The sequence below is a fragment of the Apium graveolens genome, chromosome 1 (genome assembly GCF_009905375.1).
Source record: "Apium graveolens cultivar Ventura chromosome 1, ASM990537v1, whole genome shotgun sequence".
Taxonomy (NCBI): Eukaryota; Viridiplantae; Streptophyta; class Magnoliopsida; order Apiales; family Apiaceae; genus Apium; species Apium graveolens.
Window position 1 is genome coordinate 129,930,588 of NC_133647.1, and position 21,614 is coordinate 129,952,201.

The 21,614-nt window shown below is 34.2% G+C and overlaps 1 long non-coding RNA gene across 1 annotated transcript; it reads left to right on the plus strand.

Annotated features, from left to right (window-relative positions):
- The first annotated feature begins 577 nt into the window (after window positions 1–577).
- LOC141720747 (uncharacterized) lies at window positions 578–1,063 on the plus strand. Its single transcript, XR_012574541.1, has 3 exons — window positions 578–634; window positions 762–825; window positions 948–1,063. It is a non-coding gene; the product is annotated as an uncharacterized LOC141720747 (long non-coding RNA).
- Window positions 1,064–21,614: the final 20,551 nt, after the last annotated feature.

Genomic DNA, 21,614 nt, shown 5'->3' on the forward strand with positions numbered 1-21,614 from the left:
TATGCATTACAATACAATTCCGTGATATTTAATTCTGATATTGCTAGATGGCTTGCTTGATTAATAACATTTATTTATCTGTGATATCTCTTGAACTTAGCAGCTTGCTCTAATGATTCTCAAATTTAAGATATTTGTTTTCCCTTATTTACATAAACTAATGTTCTGCTTATTGTCCTAAAACTCGGACTAAGACATCATCCCAAACCACACAAAACAAAACATTCTGGTAGACAAAATGGTTGATTGTTGTTTCTCCGCAGATGCATCGATAACCACTATGTTAAAACATCTACACTTATCAGAAGTACATGATCCAACTCTCCTTGTAGTGTATCAAAAAGTCTTGCATTCAGGTATGTTATTTCTTAGTAAATATCTTTTCTTTCATGTTGGCAACTCCACACAAAATAGCAGTTCCTGTTCTTTCTTAGGTGTGTGTTTTCTGCTAATAACTATGTAAAACCTAACAAAAACGGTAATATAACATCGTGGTTTCTTGGATGGGCTTCTAGTGCTGGAAAAGGCAAGGACGTCGATAGGAAGAATAAAAAAGAAATGCCTTCTCGAACTCTTGACTGCCTACCCTTTTGTGAAGGCTTTTTTTGCCCACATGGGCTTACCTGCATGATGCGTAAGTATATATTTTGAAAGACATCATAACTTACAAATGCAGTGACCATAATGTATATTGTGTATGTTTTAAATAAAAATCTCACCGTTTTAATATATTTATGTTGTTGAATTTATTGTATATGTAGCTTGCCCTCTAGGTGCTTATTGTCCAGTTGCAGAACTCAACAAAACTACTGGTGTATGCGATCCGTAAGTTGAAATTCATCCTTCAACTTTTTTTCTTTTTAATCTCATTAAATGTTCTTCTTCTTACACAAGTGCATAAAACAAAATCTCCAGTTATACCTATCAACCACCTTCTGGGGATGAAGGCCATAAGTGTGGAGCAGCAGACATGTGGGGAGATGTTATGTCTACCAAAGAGATATTCTGTTCTACAGGATATTATTGTCAAACTCCTACAAAGAAAACTACTTGCACCAAGGGATACTCATTCTAATCTCTATCTTAATTTTTTTCTCTTCTTGATAGTGATATAGCTCAGTTTTTTGTTATCCATTTTTAATCACGCAATATGATCTGCTTAACAGTTTAATGATGTGTGTTTATTATAATGCATGCATTATTACAGGACTGGATCTATAAAACAATCAAGTATGAGTCTTCTTTTGTCCATGAAAAAGTTTATTTCTTGTTCATCTTTTGATCAGAAATGTGTTTCATAGAAAAGGTGAATTTATGAAAATGACAATTAGGCCACCTGATAATACATATGAACCGAGCTAGCATGTCATTCTGCTATGTCTCCTTTTGCTTCTGGAAATATGCTTTGTATGCAATAGAGGCCATGCTTAAAATTTACTCTTTCTTTGATTACATTTAGAATTTGTACTAAAACAATTATTGAAGATCAAATTTTATAAGCCTAAAAAATGCAGACTAGGGTCCTTGATTGTCTACAATCATACTGGATTTATGGATTTATGCACTTCTTTGCCTTGTGGAGGTCGAGCATGTATATTTTTCCTAAAGCTCCTTAAGTTTATCATCTTTCGCCTCAGCAATCGAGTATTTGTACTCAAATTTGTTGGAATTATGTTTTTATTAATCTAAACTTTTGTTTTAAATAAATTAATTAGGTAGTAGTTGGTTTGAATAATTCTCAATGTATTGGAGATAAATTAGGAAGTAGAGTACGTTGTGGCGTAGCAGTAGGAAGCAGTTTTTCTGTTCCAAGTTTTTAGCTGCGTTTTTCTATTTTTAAGTCTGTAACACAAAACATTGTAGTAGAATAAGAAAGTGCAAGTTCTCCTCAAGATAAAAGCTTTATTTTGTTTTGCATATTCTATTTTATTCGCTACATTGTGGTATCAGAGCCTGGTTATTGTAGGTACGTGCATGCCTAAAATACAACCCAGACACACGAGTGTGCAGATGGAAACCTCAAAACCGAAGGAAGGTTCCGTTGGTCTAAGCTACCCACTGCTTACCAAGAGCAACTACACAGTATGGTCCTTGAAGATGAAAGTCTTCATGAAAGCGCAAGGAGTTTGGGATGCGATTGAGCCAAAGGATCCCAAGAAACCCGCAGAGGAGAAGACGGTACAAGTAGCCCTTGCAGCGATCTATCAAGGTGTGCCAGAGGATATTTTGTTGACCATTGCTGAGAAAGAAACGGCCAAGGAAGCGTGGGACGCGATAAAGACATTGTGTATAGGTGCGGAGCGAGTAAAAGAGGCGAATGTGCAAACGTTAAAGGGCGAATTCGAGTCACTGGTCATGAAGGACACAGACCAGGTGGACGACTTTTACATGAAGCTGAGTGGCATTGTCACAAACATTCGAGTTCTTGGTGAAACATTGGAGGAGGCTAGTGTTCTCAGGAAGCTGTTGAGGGCAGTCCCAGAAAAATTTCTTTAAATTGCTTCAAACATCGAACAATTCGGGGACATGAAAGTATTAACTGTTGAAGAGGTGGTAGGCCGCCTCAAGGCCCATGAAGAAAGGACGAAAGGAAAATCAGAAAACACAGGGGGACAACCCTTGTTAACACAGGAGGAGTGGACAAAAAGGTCGAACAAGACCGGGTCATCTGCGTATCAAAACCAGAGACCAAGAGGAGGTTTTGCAGCACGTGGCAGACGCAGGTATAGTTCCAGAAATCAAAATGGAGGTAGAGGACATTACCAACAACAACAACAACAACCCAAGGGTGAGGGAATTAATAAGGGTTATGCTGCAACTCGTGATAGGAGTACGGTGAAGTGTTATAATTGCAGTGTGTATGGACATTACGCCACTGAGTGTAGAAAACCAAGAAAAGATAGGGAGAAAAATAAGGAACAGAGCCAAGAATCAAACCTCACAAAATATGAGGACGATGAGCCTACACTACTCTTAACTGAGTGTGAAAATATTGTGCTGTTGAATGAGGAAAGTGTAAAGCCAAACACTAATCAGTACGAAGGAACAAAGGGCGAGAAAAATATATGGTACTTGGACAACAGTGCCAGTAACCACATGACTGGACACTGGGAAAAGTTCTACGAATTAAATGAAAACGTGAAGGGCCAGGTTCGCTTTGGAGATGGGTCGGCTGTAGAAATTGAAGGGAAAGGGATGATAGTATTCAAGTGTAAAAATAGTGAGGAACACACACTTAAAGATGTATACTTCATCCCGAAATTGTGCAACAACATCATCTCTGGGTCAGTTGTCAGAATGTGGAAATAAAGTTGTGTTGAGTGGAGGATATTTGTGGGTGTATGGTGAGCAGGGAGAGCTTATTTTGAAGACACAAAGATCATCTAATCAGTTATACAAGGCAGTAATAGAGGAGAGGAGTCCTGTGTGTATGTTAACAAAGGCTGAAGAATGAACATGGCTATGGCATGCAAGACTTGGACACGTGAACTTTCAGTCACTTCAGGCTATATCAGAGAAGGAAATGGCACGAAGACTTCCAAAAATGGTGCAACCAAGGACTGTGTGTAGTGGTTGTTTGTTAGCAAAACAAACAAGAAAATCATTCCCGTTGAAAACTACGTTCGTAGCAACAAAGAAGCTCAATTTGATACATGCTGATTTGTGTGGCCCTCTCTCTCCACCTACTCCGGCGGGAAACATGTATGTGTTCTTACTGGTGGATGACTATAGTCGTGCAATGTGGGTGTTTATGTTAAAGACGAAGGATCAAGCAATGGAGGTATTTAAAAAATTCAAGGTTTTTGGTAGAAAACGAAGCACAAGATACTGTCAAGGTGTTGCGAACAGACCGGGGGGGGAGAATTTACGTCAAAAGAATTTGAAACTTTCTGTGAACTTATAGGCATCAAAAGACATTTGACAGCCCCTTACACCCCACAACAAAATGGGGTTGTAGAAAGGCGAAATCGAACTGTGATCGCTATGACAAGGAGTATATTGAAAGAAAGGAATATGCCAGCTGTAATGTGGGGAGAGGCAGTGAGGCATTCAGTTTATCTCTTGAACCGCTTGCCAACTAAGTCTCTGAATGGTGAAACTCCTTACGAGGCTTGGACAGGGGTAAAGCCAGAACTCGATCATGTCAGAATATTTGGGTGTCTGGCACACGTTAAGACGCAAAATGTGGCTCTGGGAAAGCTTGACGACAAAAGTGTAAAAATGGTTTACATTGGAAAAGAGCCAGGAACAAAGGCTCACAGGTTGTTTAATCCAAATACTGGGAAACTGCAAGTCAGCCGCGATGTAGTGTTTGAAGAAGAAAAAGGTTGGAATTGGGAGCACACAGAGATGCAGATGGATGGACAACAATCACATGGTTCCTCATTTGTTGTTTTGGATACTCAGATTAATGCACAGGGTAACATCGAAACAGAAACAGAACCGCATACTCCTGACACTCTGAATATAAGGGAAAGTGAAATTGGTGAGTCTAACAGTGAAGGCGATAGCTTCAGGTCATCAGGTGAAACAAGTGAACCCAAAAGGTTCCGTTTATTAAGTGAAATCTACGACACCACAGAAGAAATAGAATTGGATGATGAACTTTTGCTGATAGGTGTTAAAGAGCCAAAAACATTTGAAGAAGCTAAGGATATCAACGAGTGGAAAGAAGCTATGGGTGCTGAAATCACGGCAATTGAGAAAAATAAGACATGGGTCTTGACAGATTTACCAGAGGGACGCAAACCCATTTCGTTAAAGTGGGTTTACAAGATTAAGAGGGACACCAATGGAGATATTGTGAAATATAAGGCAAGGCTTGTGGCATGAGGTTATGTGCTATAAAAAAGGAGTAGATTACAATGAAGTCTTCACACCTGTGACTCACATTGAAACAGTGCGATTGTTGTTAGCTTTAGCAGCGAAAGAAGGCTGGCAGGTGCATCACTTGGATGTAAAGTCCGCATTCCTGAATGGTGATTTAACAGAAGAGGTGTACGTAGTTCAGCCTAGTGGTTTTGAAAAACATGGAAAAGAACACAAGGTATATCGCTTATTGAAGGCACTCTACGGTTTGTGTCAGTCACCAAGAGCTTGGTACTCAAGATTAAATAATTATTTAAGGCGTTTGGGATTTACAAGGTGTCCTTATGATCATGCCGTGTACACAAGACGTGAAGGAGATGAGTGTCTAATAGTTGCAGTGTATGTGGATGACCTGTTAGTAACAGGGTCGAGTACGGGAAACATTCTAAAGTTCAAGGGACAGATGAGAAACGAGTTTGACATGAGTGATATCGGGAAATTGGCCTATTATCTAGGATTGGAGGTGAACCAGCAGAATGGCTATATTGAAGTTAAACAGACATCGTATGGAAGACGCATCTTGGAGAAGATGAATATGTTAATGTGCAGGCCAGTCAAATTTCCCATGGAGTCCAAGATACAGATAGGAAAGGATGAAGGTGGAGAGCTAGTCGACTCCACATTATACAGGAGTGTCATTGGTGAATTAAGGTATCTTGTTCATACTCATCCCGATATATCTTATTCTGTGGGTGTGCTAAGCAGGTATATGGAGAAACCAACAGTGTTGCATTACAACGCCGTGAAGAGAGTGTTACGATACATAAAGGGCACTCTAAGTTATGGTGTAGTGTATCATCAGGGGTCTGGTAACTATCTTCTAAGTGGTTATTCAGATAGTGATCATGCAGGGAGCATAGATGATAGAAAAAGCACTACAGGCGTAGTGTTCTACTTAAATGAGAATCTGATAACATGGGTTTCACAGAAACAGAGGTCCGTAGCTCTGTCTTCGTGTGAGGCTGAGTTTATGGCCATTACAGCTGCAGCAACGCAGGGAATATGGCTGCAGAACTTGTTAAAGCAAGTGATGGATGTGTCCCCAGGACCTGTGGTAATCTATGTGGACAACAAGTCCGTGATTAATCTGACCAAAAATCCTATCATAAACGGTAGGAGTAAGCATATTGATATGCGCTTCCACTTCATTAGAGATTGTGTGGAGCGAGGGGAAATAGAAGTGTAATATATGAAGACACAAGAGCAAAGGGCGGATATTCTGACCAAACCATTGACAGCTGGGAAGTTCGAAGAAATGCGGATGTTGCTCGGGGTCAAGAACCTGGACAATCAAGTTTAGATGAAGGGAGAGAATGTTGGAATTATGTTTTTATTAATCTAAACTTTTGTTTTAAATAAATTAATTAGGTAGTAGTTGGTTTAAATAATTCTCAATGTATTGGAGATAAATTAGGAAGTAGAGTACGTTGTGGAGTAGCAGTAGGAAGCAGTTTCTCTGTTCCAAGTTTTTAGCTGCATTTTTCTATTTTTAAGTCTGTAACACAAAACATTGGAGTAGAATAAGATAGTGCAAGTTCTCCTCCAGATAAAAGCTTTATTTTGTTTTGCATATTCTATTTTATTCGCTACAAAATTAAGGTTGAAGAAAGAATTGACTACGTACAGATGAATTTTCAGGTTGTTTCAAGCTGGCCACCAGTGATGCACAAACCGAGAGTTGAAATATCACAGCTTATGGCATCTTGGTTTCTGTAAGTTTATTGTTCAAAGAAAGTTGGGTTTAAGTTTTATGTGGAATGCTTTAATTAACCCTGTTATCGATTGATATAGGTTGGGTTGACACTCTTACTTCTGATCATTTACAACTTCTCTGATCAAGTTCTCTATCTTAAAGAAAAGAATAAAGCAAAGTCTAGAGAAGCTGCTGAAAGGAGTGCAAGGGAAACATGAACTTAGGTGTATGTTTTCTACAATTGGACCCTTCTGGTACATGAATTGTGATAGTATCGGAAGTTTAGCCTGGTACATGAACCAAGATAATATTGGAAGATAAACAAATAGGGTATGACGATGAAAATCTTGATATAAGTACTTCATTCTATAATTCTGATCAGGCAGAAACACTACTACCTGTTGTAAGCTTGTCTTCCTTGACTACACACAGTCTAAGCGTTTATATCCTTTATACTATTAGTATGTTTGTTATCTTATGTGTGACTGTTGTACAGGTTTGTATGGGCATGTAATGAGCAGGGCCTTAGGATAAGAAAATCCCTGGTTAGTATATTTAAGTTGTTAGATCCGTAATTAACTTAATATGATGTATTTATGGCATTGGTACGAATTTTTCCTTGATATGTTTACTTTAGCATACTACTATTTTCTGTAATTTTATCTTCACAAATACTTATAACTCACTTGACTTCAGTTGAGTACCTTTATAAGAAGAAGCATGGCACAGGTTTAGTTAATCCTTCATGTAGTACTTGTGATTTAATTGCTAAACCCTACTGTTAAATCAATTTATTTTATATTTACAATTTCTGCTTTAGAATGGCTGTATTAATATTTTATTTCCTACAGGTTCAAATAAATCAATGATTATGATTCCTAAAGTCGTCAACCTGGAAGGTGCTGCTAAGAAGGTGGAAGGCCAAACTGTTCTTTGCAGGTCATATAAGCTTCCTCTATTTTATAAAAGTATATATTGCATTCTGTTGTTGCTGCTATTTTTTCAGTCTACTACTGCTATTTTTTAAACTCTGCAACCATTATTTAAAATTTTGATTCTTTGCATATTTTTCTTTTAAGTTCTATATATATATATATATATATATCTAATATTGATATAAAAACTGAATGATAAGAAAAGCAGGGAAGAAAGTCAATTACCTTTTCGAGCAAAGCAAGCATGGAACAACTCCTAATTATGAATAAAGAACATAACATGAAGTAGAAGAATAGTCGTGGATGGTATGTTAGAGCTCTGCGCCACATTTTCAAGTGACCATGATGATGGCACTCTTGTTACCATGGTCATTCATATTACTGAAGGTGGTTCTACCTAGTCAGAAGCGTTCTAGCAGCATTCTCATTCTACTTTGTTTTTCTCAGTACTATGTTTAGATTTTAAACTGTAACTTTAACTTGTTAAAACTTCGGCTATTATTTTATGGTTGGTAGACAATTAGTGGTATAAGGATGGTAGTATGGTGATGGTGAAGGTAGTGGTAGTATGGGGTAACTGATATTATCATTGGTGGATTGATGTTATGGTTTGTGGATTGTGCGGGTTTAAAGACAATGGTCTTATTTATGGGTATGCTAATTTACAAACAGTTCCTAGCATTTTTTTTGTAAAAGTGTTGCAATAGGTCTTTGTAGTGTTGCTAATAATCAGTGTAAAATGTTGCAAAAAACACAAAAAAACGTTGATGCAAACATGTGGGCCCCATATGTGGGGCTAACAAATATTATACAGATAGCCCAAACCCTGTTCTAATACTTTTCAAGTCCTACTGCAACTCCAATGGTGTTGCAATAGTATGTTTCTGTAATTGATAACCAAGGGTTGTAATAGGGTGTCCCCGGGGTTGTAAAAAACTCTATTGCAACGTCTAAAATTGCAACCTCGAAAAAGAGTCGCAATAGCCTTTTTTTAGGCTTTAGCAACCCTGTTTTGGCCTTTAGTAATGGTTTCTGGGGGTTGCAGAATCCAATATATGGCATAGTAAATGAAGAATCACAAGTATAAACTAGATCCTCTTCGCCTTGATTAAATTGTGCTCTACAGTCTTCTTACACATTCTTCTTCAACTCTTGTACGTCTTGTTATGAAAAATGACCTTAAGTTATTTTTATATAGCAGCCCATGCAAAGTAGAAGTCCAACGGATCATAATCACAAGAGAATCAGGATTCTGAAATCCCGACCCGGCATGGCCGCGCGCTTGACCAGCGCGGGCGTGCTGTACTTCTGCCATCCTGGCGCGGTCACGCGCTTCTATAATGCGGCCGCGCTGACTCTCTGGGGAATTTTCTGACTTCTTCTTTTCTTGCTGATTTGAGCTACAACGCGGGCGCGTTGACTCTCTGGGGAATTTTCTGACTTCTTCTTTTCTTGCTGATTTGAGATGGTCTTTTCACGAGCTTTTATTCTAGACACCATCCTAACATAATATTAGCATCAAAACAATGTCAAATCACCTGGATTCCTCATAAATGCCTGAAATGCAAAACACTACAAAAACACGTTAAAAACACCAACTTCCTCAATTTCTAAAGTGACTTAAATGCCCCTCAACCCAGGGCATGATACGATTGCAATACATACAGTTCCATCTATCTTCCTCAATTTCTATTTCTTCAAAATACTGTGTGCAAACTGTCTTGTACCACATATAAGTCTCTTCCATAGAAGTGATAATGAGTTGTGCACAAATTTGTCTCTACAAGTACATATACTGTCACTTTCAATGAAGTAAATTTAGGAAGTTGTTTATTTTTGTAGTACCATGATGCATTCTTTCCCCATGATTATAATTTTTACAACATTCAGAATTTCCACATGTGCATGCTTGTCCATTGCATACATTTCTTGTTGGAAAGTTGGTTGGGTCAACCTAATTAGATTTGGGCAATGTTAAAAGTGTTGCCTATATTAGATGTTTATACATGTATAAAAATTAAATTTTTTACTTACTTCTGCTGTAATATTCGGGACATAGCGTGCAATTATTTTATTGATAAGTAAATATTATATGATTATATTGTGATTTTTGGTGAATTATCTGATGATTGGTATTGTTATGTGGATGTTTATATGTGGTAAAGTATAAGTATGTTAATTTTATTATGTCCAGAATAAAATATAGATAATTAAGATATTTTTCTGGTAATTTTTGGAGTGTTATATAATTTTATATTGATTTATGAATCTAATAATAATTACAAAACTATTTTCTAAAGCTGGGAATCATCCAACCTCAATCATTTTTACGTTTTTACGAACCAAAACTCTTCCTAAAACTCCATCCTAACTTAATCTGATAATTACGGACATTTCCCGTGTTTTGACTTTTTCGATCTGGATTGCGGTTTGACCCGTGTGCGGCCTGGTGTAAGATTTTTGATATGATAATCATTTCGATAAAGCAACACAACTCGTATTCTCAAAAGACGGGATATTATTACATTATTTTTGTCTGAAGTATTTTAAAAGAAGCACGGGTTGGATAATTATCCAATATGGGTATTAAATCAGGTCGTTTTTGCAGTTACTTAGTGGCTAAGCAACTAATTTATCGATCTAATACAATCCAAAATGAACCAATATTCCATAAATATAAATAGCATATTTGTAATCTTATTTTATTCCTATAATCACAATCAGTCAGTCAAAACCGATAAAATATAGAGAAAAATCCTAGTTAAATGTCGCGTTCTTCATAATCAATCGCACAAACGAAGGCATTATCAAACTCCAATTCGGGCGTGCAATATATCAAATCGAAACTCTCGAAAAATTCTTTCTGAATCAACCATCCATTTTTTTCAGAAATCAAGGTATTTTTCTTAGTTAATTATTTTATTTCGAAATATTTATGGATTAAATTATCTATTTTTGTTTTTGATATTTTTGATGTGATTTGATGGTAGAATCATGTAGATATTTTCTTCCTAGTCATTTTGGTATATTATATGACTAATTTGGAGTTCAATAACATGTTCAAATTGTTGTTTGATTCTCGAATTAAAAAATTATGGTTTATATGTTTGAATGTTCTTGATTGGAAATTGGGTGTTTTTTATTTGGGGTTATTAGTTGATTCTGAGGATTGGGTTGTGCTCCTTATTTGATTTACAATCGATTTATGTATTCGCTAATAACAAATGATTCCTGGATCGGTTTAATTGAACATCGCCGAAAAATACAAAGGGGCGGCTGCGGGAATTTTGATCCGATTTTCCGGCTTTTACAGGAGACGTTTGTGGGTTGTGATTGTACGAACGTGATCCTGGAAGCGTAAGGATCGTTTGCTATCAATTTGAGGCTATTCTGGGTTACTATCAGGCGACCGGAAAAGCTCCATGGAGTTCCGGCCGACGGGAGGTAGAGGGGATGGGGAAAATTACCATTTCCACCCCTGTCGTTTACAAAACCTACAAATTTTATATTTTGGTTTTAAAAGCTTGTAAAAATCTGATTTATGTTTTAAAACTTTCAAAAATCAGATTCTTGTTTTAGTATTTTCAGAAATTGTATTTTCTTTTTTATATTATTCCCAGAAATTAATTTTTAATTATTTAAAAATAAAAAAATTCAGTATTTAATTTCTGAAAATTATTTTTAATTTAAAAATAATTTTTTATTATTTAATTAATTAATTTTAGTTGATAATTAATTATTTAATTAGTTAATTAATTTAAATATTAATTGATTAATTAATTTAATTAGTTATTAATTAATTTTAATTGATTATTTAATTAGATTTAATTATTTATTTTTATTTAAAAATTTCCAAAAATAGTTTTGAGCTTTCAAATATAATTTAAAAATTATTTTCAAAGCTCAGTAATTATTATTAAATCATTTTAAAGTCAGATTCGGGCGTTTGAACCCTATTTTTTATTATAAAATGATTTGGAGACCTGTTTTAATTCCGAAAAATATTCAAAAATTCATAATAAATACCTGTAAAATCATTTTGACCTCGAATCTTCTTTGAAAAAAATTATTTTGATCGAATATCTTGCATGCTATGTGCTACGTATTATCTGATGGATCTGTTATATGCATATGTGGTTATTGTTTGACTGTTTTAATCATAACTTTCAATCCGTAAGTCGGATCTAGGTAAAATGAATTATAGATAAGAGCTTGTAACATCTATGTGAGGATTAAAATAATATGAGATGGAGTATTGATAGATACTCGTGGTACCAAACAGAGAAATGCAAGGCATGGGAAAGAAAAACAAGTGATCAGTAAATAGAACTAAAGCGTAGAAAAAGAAGGCAAGTGATCGATGAATAGACGCAAGGAATATAAAAAGAAGGAAAATGATTGATGAGTAAAACTGTTAGATGAGTACAAGTAAAGGTGGAAATCATATGTGATAAGGCAAGTACTTCTGAAACTTCTTCAAGATATATTACAAATATTTTTGAACTTTCTCATAACATGTTGCTAGTATTTAAAATAAATCATGTTTTATATTGCAAACGCTTTAAACCATTCAACCTTGAACCCTGATCATATCATTGAACTTGAGCTGTAAGCCTTATTTCTTGTAAACCACCAACAGTTTATTTCCCAGATATTAAACCATACAAATACGATACTACTCCACAATTACATACTCGCCATAAACAAAATACTGAAACAGAATTACTTGTGCATACAAAAATGAGTATACTCTATACTATCCTATATCATTAGAGATCTATAACTTGCTTTATCATTCAACCATTTTTCATCAGATACTTGATTCTTCATCAGGCTTGAAACATTCTTCATATTTACACCTTGATATACCTCGGTGATACCTATAAAATGGTTTATGCTCTGAGATAAATATTTTATCAATGTTAATTATGATTCTGTTTTTATTAAATAATAATGGATATCATACTGAATCATTTTAGAATTGGATGGTTTTATAAATATGGACCAGATTTGTGGTCATAATAGGCCAATGCGTGCCTTGGATCCAGTATAGAGAGCAGCCTAACCTTGGTTTTAAAATGAAAAGTGAATATCCAATTCTAATCACTGCTTATCCAAAAACTTGATTCTTTAGAATCATTTTAATTGATCATTGTTTAACCTCAGTTATTGCTATTATGACTTGCTGAGCTAGTATTAGCTCACTCTTGCAAACCTTTTTATGTTTTAAACAGTTGAAAAGGAAATTGTTGGTGATGAGGATTCCCTGTCCAGTGTGTGAGCTAGGATTCCATGTTATGTTGGATCGAGCTAGCGGGAGCTTTATATTGTAGATGAGTTATGCAAGATTATAAGAACGATATCATTATCAGTTGTAAGTTGAACTAGTTTGGATTTGGTATGATGTAATAAAAGTTAAGGTTGTGGCTTGTTTTCATATTTTAACCTGTTGCGATCCGTGGTTGTGTAAAGAAGGGTCAATGCATATAATATTTTATATACAGGTTTATGTATTGGTTGCGTGTTGTGAACCCAAAACTTCTGACCCGTGTTTGGAGGGCGTCACAGGTTTGGTATCAGAGCTACATGTTATAAGTCACTGAAACAAGCCTAGTTGTCGGGAATGGATAGAGGGTTATGATTAAGATTAGGAAATAGAGAGATAGAACGTAGAGAGGTTGAGTGCGATTGTAAAGTAGGTTTTGGTATGATTCGTGATGAGATTCGAGATTCTTATCTAGCGACGCGAATTTTGAAATAGCAGCGATGGCAGATTCTTTTATCCAGGGATTGTCTGATCATCCGGAGCCTTCAATCGGAGGATCATCATTTGATTCACGCCCTGCTCTTCCACTGGTGTTAGCTATATCACCTCCTGTTGTGATGGTTACACTTTTTCAAGCTATTATCCTATCCCCTGATGCGAGACTACCTATTCGAGAATCCCCCATATGCTGATTCTGGTTCTACCGGATATTCAGCTATGAGTGTATCTTTTCTATTTATCCTACACCTTGTTCTATACCATAAGTTTAAAGCCCGTCTATTAAAGCAACAACACCTACGAGGATGGATTCGAGAGCTACAACATATGGTGAGTACACGAGGTATTAAGAAAGGTATAAAGGAACCCAGAGAGAAGGTTCATGTAGTATGAAGGATAGCTACTACCAGGTTATATGGAGGTTCTAGTAAGTATGGCACCCATGATTATCTTATAGAGTGAGCTAGAAGGATTTTAAAAGAGTTTGAGAAGATTGAAGATCAAGAGTTTTCTTGGAATTCGATGATGGTGTTATGACCAAACATGATGCGTATAGTAGTAATGTGATGCAATATTAGTCGACCTTGTTTTATGAAATAGATTTGATGATTACTGGACAGACTTGTCAGAAATGATGATGGGAGTGTTACCAGTATGGGAGACTAGAAATGAAGTTACGAATAAAATAATATGCAATGGTAACTGGATATTTGTCGACCAATGAAAGTAAAATGTATCCCTAAGGGGTAAAATATATATGGAAATAAATGGGCTCTTATCTGATTATTTTCCTAATTAAATTCCTTGTGGTAGTTGAGAAGGACGACAACCAACTCATATAGTAATGACGACCAGGTGTATGATTTTCAAAATTTTAAACCATTTTCAAAAGAGATTTTCTTAACAATTTTTTTCTAAAAGTCCTTTAAACAAAACAAGTTTTAAAACTTGGTTGTTCAATTACTCCTTGAGTTTCTCGATTGTTATAAGATTTGAATTATCTAAAAAAATACTTGTTCTAGAAGTTAGTATGGTTAATTTAGAAGGCCAAATAGACCCGCTATTATAGAAAAGGTTTGATTGTACCTATAAGAAGAATGCAAATGTTGTTTGGTAAGTTTAACGACATAATCAATGTACGGAGAAACTGCTCATCGAATTTCTGAGACGATTACAGTTCAAAGAATATGTCGATTCACAAGAAGCCGAGTATTAGTAAAGAAGATTGAGAAAATCTCAAGCCTTTTCTAAAGGAAGAATGTTATTAGCAAATGAGTTGATATGTTGAATGATCAGTAGCGTAAGCGAAATTTGAAGTTATGATTGTAAATCTCGTAAAAGGGCAACTACGGTTGAATTATAAAATATTGAACATGGAAACGCGACGCTAAAGATGCAAGATCTAATAAATAGGAATTTATTCTAGTGATCGATTTAAAAAGGAATTTCTGAAAACTTTTTAAAGTTAATCTATGACTAGGAATGGGATCTATTGATCAAAAAAGTGCTAAAGATGTATATACACGAAATGTGGATGGCGGCCAATGATATTATTCTTTTCTACACTATTATAGTGTATAATCTTCTGATTCTTGAATAAAGTATGAATTTTCTTCATCATAAGTTCTATGAGGTGATAAGGAAAAGAATTTTTTATTAAATCCCTTCTAAATCATTCCTCCTCTAAATATCCCTTTCTGATTGAGATAAGCGGTGTTATGGTGTGACTCTTTGTCAGAATAATGAAGAGTCTGGTGGGACGCCACCTAATCATGTGCTGTATGCCATATAGTATGAATGACTGGCCATCTTGAGTACAAATATGGTTGTTTCACTCATATCCAAATTATCATTCATTCTTTCCTCTTTAATTATGATTTCTTGATTTATGGATCATTCCGATTATTTCCTAGTACTGTTATCTCTTACAAAAGGTTTCCAATCAGAATTATATACACAAATTCCCTTCTTATGTAAGGTCTATTCTTTGAATGTTTTAAAAGGAAGTGAAATGAACTCGTGTAGCGGATGGAGTTATGTGATGAGTGTGGATAATTGTAAGCCAATAAATGGTTGATATTTACGTGCAGAGAAGAACCATTATGCCGATAACGCAGTTGTTGCGAGGACATCAAATCAGAAGCGGAAATATCTATACATGATATGTTGCAAGTATAAGATTTTGGCATGAATTGGAGTAGTTAGGGAACCGTATGAGGTAAATTAACCAGAGGAATAAGAAAGTAAAGTTGCGTATATCGAATAAGGCAAATGATTGATTAGACAGCAAAAGCAAATGAAGAAATTTTTAATAATAACCAGATAATCGATTAATGCATTGTGATGATGAAGCATACCTCAATCATATGGAAGATATTTGTCATGAAGATTCAAGATCGAATAAGTTCTAGTTACGAATAAACTTCAAGGGTGTTCTTCAAGGAATGGTTGGGCTTTCCCACTCAAGTAAGTGAGTTATGGTAAATTGACGCTCATAATTGAGCCAGTGAAGAAGGTTTAGTATGTAAAGACATAAATGGAGATGAAGATATGGTGGTTTAACTACAATAATTTTTCAGATGTATTACTTTAAAACTAATTGAATTCTTTTACAAGATTATGATAGTGTTGGTTGTGACCAGGTGCTGGTTACTAGAAGTTGAACAAGTTAACTAATAAGAACAAGTGTACATTGTCAAGGATAAGTGATTTTTTAATCAGAGACCTTCATTTGAAACATGAACTAGAAGAATTCTGGAATAATTTGTAATGGTACTCATTAGTGATATTCTATTTTAATCAGAAGATATGAGAAAAAGGTATGGTATAATAAGAATTGTTCACTATAATCTTAAGTTGAACTAAAAATATGGGTTATACTGGCTAGTATTATATGTGGTGGTGAAATGGTGATTTTAGAAGGTGGCAGCTGGTTGGTACACTTGTGGATTGATTGTTGGTTATTTAATTGATTGTTGGTATCGACTTGAGTCCGACTGGTAATCAATAATATAAAGGAGATGCTGCCAAAATTTTAGGAATATACCCTACTTTTAAAAATAGAAAGTATAATTCCGTGTGTTATTGATATTCATGTTGATACTACAAATAATTGTGATCTAGGCTCTTGAGAAATGTGGTTACAACCAATCTGACTATATATGATTGGTCTTTGATTTCATTTAGCTAGTCATCACTTGGTGTAATTGATCAATTAAGTGAGTTAATTGATTAATTATACCAATTAATGGTCAGTTAGATGGAAATTGATTCCAATTAGATTAAGTCAAAGTTTGATGTGTCCTTCAAATCTAAAATCAAAGCAATGAGGAATTTGGAGAAGGTAAGGACACCAGTAGAATTCAGAAATTGCAGCAAGTTTGTGAAGCTTTACTTGGATGAATATGCCCTTTTTAATGGATAAGAGAAATAGAAGTTATTTGCATGTACAAGTGAGAGAAATGTTTTCAAGAACTAAAGATTTAAGATAGAGCAAAGAGAAGGAAGGAATGAAAGGAAGAAGTGAGGTGGAATAAAGAAGAGATTAGTAAGTACACCAAAATGGATTTTATTAGACAATCAAACAGATTTTATCATCTGCAATAAAGTTTTACTAAAGGACGTCTGGTTTCTAAATAGTTTTGATAATCATACAATAAATGACTTATTAAGTATTTCTGTTTTGGATAAAATATGAGATACAGTTTTAATTCAGTTCTTGATTGATGATGATACTTAGGTTGTTGTTAAATATCAAAAGTAGTATTAATATAGATGATTGATGTTTACTTCAGTATGGGATGTTCTGAGCATCAAAGTTTGTATTGATATCTAATTTGATATGACATCAAAATGAGTAATAATATCAAGAGTTCAGTTTTGAACGAGCTATGAGAATGAAGAACGGATATAGGAAAGAAAGTGGAATAAAAAATATGATAAAGAAACTTTATAAAATGCCATGATATAGGTAAAATATGAGTAACATGAAGGACAGAAGTAAGGTGAAAAATTTAGGATACATTTGTAAATTGAGATAGGGAATGCATCCCAGGAGTACGATCAAGTACCGAGGGCTAAAAGAAAATATCTAGTGACCAGGCTTGAAGAGAAAATGGGGGAAAACATGTTATACCAACCCAAGAACTAAGGAAGAATATCGAAGACTAGATGAATACATTTACCCAAGTGATATCGTAGTGAAGTCACCTGAGAACCTAAAGTGAGGAAAGCGTTAATTGCATCATTATTGATAGGTTATCCAAACCTAATTATTCTCTTTTATTAATAAATAGTTTTTCCAATAAGTGGGTCAGTTGATGCCTGAAGAAATGGTTGCACACCATTAGATCCCGAAATTGATTCTAAATGCTCAAGATTATTTGATTTGAGATTTGACAGACGTTTTCAGAATTGACTGAATTATGTTGAACCAAAGTAGTATATACCACTCGTAGATGAACGAGCCTTAAGTAAGGCGGAAATAAAAGAGAGGAATTGGGATAAACATCGTTAACTCAATGGATTCAAATATGGTATAAGATATGGATGCCAAAGAAGACTTTTTGATAGTACGACATAAAGAAAGAATAAGTGTTATATGTGACTAGACGACAAGGAATAGCATTTCATTCAGTTCATATAAGAACCACCCTAAAACCAAAATAATTGATAATATGGGTTAGAACATGCCGGTGATGCCTCCAGGCTAGTGTATTTTCTTCAAAGTAGTAAGAGATTTTTGCTCAGTAAAGATATTCGATTATGATTCAAGGAAAATAAGATATGATAATAAGCTTGTGCGTCAATCATATCTAGTCAAGATTTTCACATTAATTCTTAATTCTATAATAATTTCGAGGACGTTAGAAATCGAATACGCCATGGTTTCAGTATATCATTCGTAGATGGACAAGAAGATTAATGGAACGATTAAAGAACCCCAAATACGATTGGAAGCGATTATAAACTAAGTTAATTGAACAAAGAAATATGTGGGAATGAGGTTCAACAACCAGTAAACTATTGTAAACGGTCTTGAGCACGAATTACTAGAATTAGAAAGACAACAGAATTAATATGCATTGTGGCGGTCCTTTTGGAACAGTAAAATATGCAATATAAGTGTATGTGAGTTGGCTTCACCGCCATACGTATAGCTGGTTCATAGGATGTTTATAAGTGTATATTCAGGAAGAGAAATTTAGCTCCATTATATATAAAATGGAGGCTTGAATTTAATATTATGAGCAACTAATATAATATGATGTCAACGAGAGGCTGTTAAGTAATGAATGCTGTTGTGAGTAAAAGTTTGTGAAAAGTTGTATGGTTGAGGAATCAACCTGAGAAATTGCATGTGAGATAGTTGAATATATCATTATCTGATCCTTAGTGTGATTCGAAGGACAAAACCCTATTAAGGGGGGAGGGATGTAATGTCCGAGACATAGCGTATAATTATTTTTATTGATAAATAATTATTATGTGATTATATTGTGATTTTTGGTAAATGATCTAATGATTGGCATTGTTATGTGGATGTTTATATATGGTAAAGTATAAGTATGTTAATTTTATTATGTCCAGAATAAAATATAGATAATTAAGGTATTTTTCTAGTAATTTTTGGAGTGTTATATGATTTTATATTGATTTGTGAATCTATTAATAATTACAAAACTATTTTCTAAAGCCGGGAATCGTCCAACCTCAACCGTTTTTATGTTTTTACGACCCGAAACTCTTCCAAAAACTCCTTCCTAAGCTAATCTGATAATTCCGGACATTTCTCGTGTTTTGACTTTTTCGATTCGGATTACAGGGTTGACCAGTGTGCGGCCCGGCGCAAGATTTTCGATACGATAATTATTTCAAACCCCTATTCTCAAAGTACGGAATAATATTATATTATTTTCGTATAAAGTGTTTTATAAGAAGCCCGGGTTGGATAATTATCCAATACGGGTATTAAATCGGATCGTTTTTACAGTTACCTAGCGGCTAAGCAACTAATTTATCGATCCAATATAATCCAAAATGAACCAATATTCCATAAACATAAATAGCCTATTTGTTATCTTATTTTATTTGTATGATCACAATCAGTCAGTCAAAACCGATAAAATACAGAGAAAACCTTAGTTAAACTTCGCGTTGTTGATAATCAATCACACACACGAAGGTGTTACCGAACTTCGATTCGGTCGTGCACTATACAAATCAAAACTCTCGAAAAACTCTTTCTGAATCAACCATCCATTTTTGTGCAGAAATCAAGGTATTTTCCTTAGTTAATTATTTTATTTCGAATTATTTATGGATTAAATTATATTTTTTGTTCTTGATATTTTTGATGTGATTTAATGGCAGAATCATGTAGATCTTTTCTTCCTGGTCATTTTGGTATATTATATGACTAATTTGGAGTTCAATAACATCTTTAAATTGTTGTTTGATTCTCGAATTGAAAAATAAGGATTTATATATTTGAATGTTCTTGATTGGAAATTGGGCGTTTCTTTATTTTGGGTTATTAGTTGATTCCAAGGATTGGGTTATGTTCCTTATTCGATTTACAATCGATTTATGTATTTGTTGATAACAAACGATTCTTGGATCAGTTTAATTGAACATCGCCAGAAAATACAAAGGGGCGGCGGCGGGAATTTCAATCTGATTTTCAGGCTTGTACAGGAGACCTTTGTGGGTTGTGATTGTACAAACGTGATCCTGGAAGCGTAATTATCATTTGCTATGAATTTGATGTTATTCTGGGTTACTTTTAGGCGATTGGAAAAGCTGCATGTCGGCGGCCATGGAGTTCCGGCCGATGGGAGGTAGAGGACGAGGATGGGGGGAAATTACCATTTCCAACGCTGTCGTTTACAAAACCTACAAATTTTATATTTCGGTTTTAAGAGCTTGTAAAAATCTGATTTATGTTTTAAAACTCTCAAAAATCAGATTCTTGTTTTAGTATTTTCAGAAATTGTATTTTCTTTTTTATATTATTTTCTTAAATTGATTTTTAATTATTTAAAAATTCCAAAATTTAGTATTTAATTTCTGAAAATTATTTTTAATTTAAAAATAAATCTTAATTATTTAATTAATTAATTTTAGTTGATAATTAAATATTTAATTAATCAATTAATTTAAATATTAATTGATTAATTAATTTAGTTCGTTATTATTTAATTTTAATTGATTATTTAATTAGATTTAATTATATATTTTGATTTAAAAATTTCTAAATATATTTTTGAGTTTTCAAATATTATTTAAAAATTATTTTCAAAACTCAATAATTATTATTAAATCATTTTAAAGTCAGATTCTGGCGTTCGAACCCTATTATTTTATTATGAAATGATTCGGGGACCCATTTTAATTCCGAAAAATGTTTAAAAATTCGTAATAAATACCTGAAAAATCATTTTGATCACGAATCATGTTTGAAAAATTATTTTGATCGAATATCTTGCATTCTATTTGCTACGTGCTATCTGATGGATCGGTTATATGCCTATGTGGTTATTGTTTTTTTTTTTTTTTTTTTTCTAAAAATATGTGGTTATTGTTTAACTGTTTTAATAATAACTTTCAATCCGTATGTCCGATCTGGGTAAAATGAAGGGTAGATAAGAGCTTGTAACGTCTATTTGACGATTAAAATAATATGAGATTGGGTATTGATAGATACTCGTGGTACCAAATAGAGAAATGCAAGGCATAGAAAAGAAGAGCAAGTGATCAGTGAATAGAACTGAATTATAGAAAAAGAAGGTAAGTGTTCAATGAATAGAAGCAAGGCATAGAAAAGACGGAAAGTGATTGATGACTAGAACTGTTAGATTAGTAGAAGTAAAGTTGGAAATCATCCGTGATAAGGCAAGTACTTCTGAACCTTCTTCAAGATATAATGCAAATATTTTCAAACTTGCTCATATCATGTTGCTAGTATTCAAAATAAATCTTTTTTTATATTGCAAACGGTTTAAACCATTCAAACTTGAACCCTGATCATATCATTGAACTTGATCTGTAAGGCTTATTTCTTGTAAACCACCAACAATTGATTTCCAAGATGTTAAATTATAAAATACGATACTACTCCATAGACATATACTCACCATAAACAAAATACTAAAACAGAATTACTTGAGCATACAGAAATGAATACACTCTATACTATCCTCTATCATTAAAGATCTATACCCTGCTTTATCATTGAATCATTGTTCATCAGATACTTGATTCTTCATCAGTCTTGAAGCGTTCTTCATGTTTACACCTTGATATACCCTGGTGATACCTATGAAATGGTTTATGCTCTGAGGTAAATGTTTTA